The sequence below is a fragment of the Plectropomus leopardus genome, unplaced genomic scaffold (assembly GCF_008729295.1).
Source record: "Plectropomus leopardus isolate mb unplaced genomic scaffold, YSFRI_Pleo_2.0 unplaced_scaffold3224, whole genome shotgun sequence".
Classification (NCBI taxonomy): Eukaryota; Metazoa; Chordata; class Actinopteri; order Perciformes; family Serranidae; genus Plectropomus; species Plectropomus leopardus.
The window spans coordinates 1,101-3,373 of NW_024635194.1; the positions used below are offsets into that span (position 1 = coordinate 1,101).

At 45.0% G+C, this 2,273-nt stretch overlaps 2 non-coding genes across 2 annotated transcripts; both read right to left on the bottom strand.

The window, feature by feature from the left end:
- Positions 1 to 1,080: 1,080 nt before the first annotated feature.
- Positions 1,081 to 1,271, bottom strand: LOC121938770. The gene has a single exon (XR_006105361.1). It is a non-coding gene; the product is annotated as a U2 spliceosomal RNA (small nuclear RNA).
- Positions 1,272 to 1,447: 176 nt separating this feature from the next.
- Positions 1,448 to 1,565, bottom strand: LOC121938771. Its single transcript, XR_006105362.1, has one exon. It is a non-coding gene; the product is annotated as a U5 spliceosomal RNA (small nuclear RNA).
- Between the last annotated feature and the right edge of the window lie 708 nt (positions 1,566 to 2,273).

Below are 2,273 nucleotides of genomic sequence, written 5' to 3' on the forward strand. Positions count from 1 at the left end.
CGTTTTTGCAAAATCCTATGCAATAGCATGTTTACACATGCTATTTTATGTGGTTTAAGTGGTTTTCAGCAGTTTTTTGGAGAGGTCATATTTTGACATTTTTGCCATACTATAGCCTTGCATTTTTGGGGGATATTTCAACATGCTATTTCATTGTGTTTTTGTCCGTTTTTGCAAAATCCTATGCAATGGCGTGTTTTGGAATGATATTTTATATGGTTTAAAGTGGTTTTCAGCAGTTTTTTGGAGAGGTCATATTTTGACAGTTTTTCCATACTATAGCCTTACATTTTTGGTGGATTTTTCAACATGCTATTTCATTGTGTTTTTGGCCGTTTTTGCAAAATCCTATGCAATAGCATGATTACACATGCTATTTTATGTGGTTTAAAGTGGTTTTCAGCAGTTTTTTGGAGAGGTCATATTTTGACATTTTTGCCATACTATAGCCTTGCATTTTTGGGGGATATTTCAACATGCTATTTTATTGTTTTTTGGCCGTTTTTGCAAAATCCTATGCAATGGCGTGTTTGGAATGATATTTTATATGGTTTTAAATGGCAACGTCACAATGCAGGTCACAGCCATTACCCTTCCCTTGCCCATGTTATCTCAGGGGGCAACATTCCTTCTCTCCCATGTACCTTGCTTCCAAACAATAGGGAACTCTCTCTCTCTCTCTCTCTCTCTCTCTCTCTCTCTCTCTCTCTCTCTCTCTCTCTCTCTCTCTCTCTCTCTCTCTCTCTCTCTCTCTCTCTCTCTCTCTCTCTCTCTCTCTCTCTCTCTCTCTCTCTCCTGCGCTTTTTTGAGCATGCAACTTCTCTTTGCATCGGCACTGCACCTTACCCCCGCTCGCCACGGCCACGGCCATTCGAGACTGTGAGACAAACGAGCGGCCACGAGGGACACAGGCGAGGTACTATGCTTGCAATTTACCGCAGGATTTATTTCCGTTTATATTTTTGGCCACAGCTCCGGGCCTCCGGCACCAGAGGCCGTTGCGTTGCATCTGTTTCCAGACGCAATGGCACCTGGGGCAGGGCGGGGCTTCGTTCAAATTGCTTTTTCCACAGGGCCTGAGAAGGGTGCACCGTTCCCGGCAGCGCTGCAATACCGGGTCAATGCGTGGAGCGAATGGGGCAAGCCCCTTGTTCGGCCCCTGCTGCCAAAAATCCGTTTAAAATGTTGTCCCCGTGTAGAGGACGTATCAGATATTAAACTGATAAGAACAGATACTACACTTGATCTTAGCCAAAAGGCCGAGAAGCGATGACCCGCAAGCGCTTGCTGCCCAGTGCAACCTCCTGGGGCGAGTCTCACAGTGTCGCGGTGCCGTCGTCTCCATTGGGCACGAGAATGGCTGCTTGCGCATGAGAACAGCTGCCTGCGCGTCACGCCCGCCCGTAATGAATCGCTCCAGTCTCGGCTTACTGTTCACAAATGCACAAGGCTCAACCAAATGGCAAAGCCTGTCAAAAATAGGTTCAACTCAGTGGTGTTCCTCTCCACGGAAGTCTTTAGTAAAAGGCGAAAGACTTGTGCGCTATGAAGAGAAACCAGAGCATGTACAGCCCTCCGCACCGGAGCGGCCAAAGACCCTTGTGGTCCCAGTCATTACGCTCACGGTGAGCCTCGCTTGTGCCGCCTTCCAAATCCCACTGCCATAGTGCATAAAATGTTTACGTCGTCCGTATGTAAAATACATTTGGTAACAAGTCCCCCACTCCCCGGGACTGCCACCCCATTGATACGTTTGTCCCTTCACGTGATGCTAAAAGTTTTTACTAAAAAGTCTACAGTCCAAGTTTAAAAGAGCGATAGGTCTCCAGTTCTTCCAGTCTGTCTTGTCTTTGTCCTTGTGAAGTAGAGTCACTATCCCTGCTCTACGTTGTCAGTCAGTTTCTCAACATCAAGAGCGGAGACCCGGGTCTCTGCGTTTTCAAAACAGCACAACAGCAGAGCGAAAGCTAACATCAAATCCCTTGTTAAAGTGGTTTTCAGCAGTTTTTTGGAGAGGTCATATTTTGACAGTTTTTTTCATACTATAGCCTTACATTTTTGGTGGATTTTTCAACATGCTATTTCATTGTGTTTTTGGCCGTTTTTGCAAAATCCTATGCAATGGCGTGTTTACGCACGCTATTTTATGTGGTTTAAAGTGGTTTTTAGCAGTTTTTTGGAAAGGTCATATTTTGACATTTTTGCCATACTATAGCCTTGCATTTTTGGTGGATTTTTCAACATGGTATTTTATTGTGTTTTTGGACGTTTTT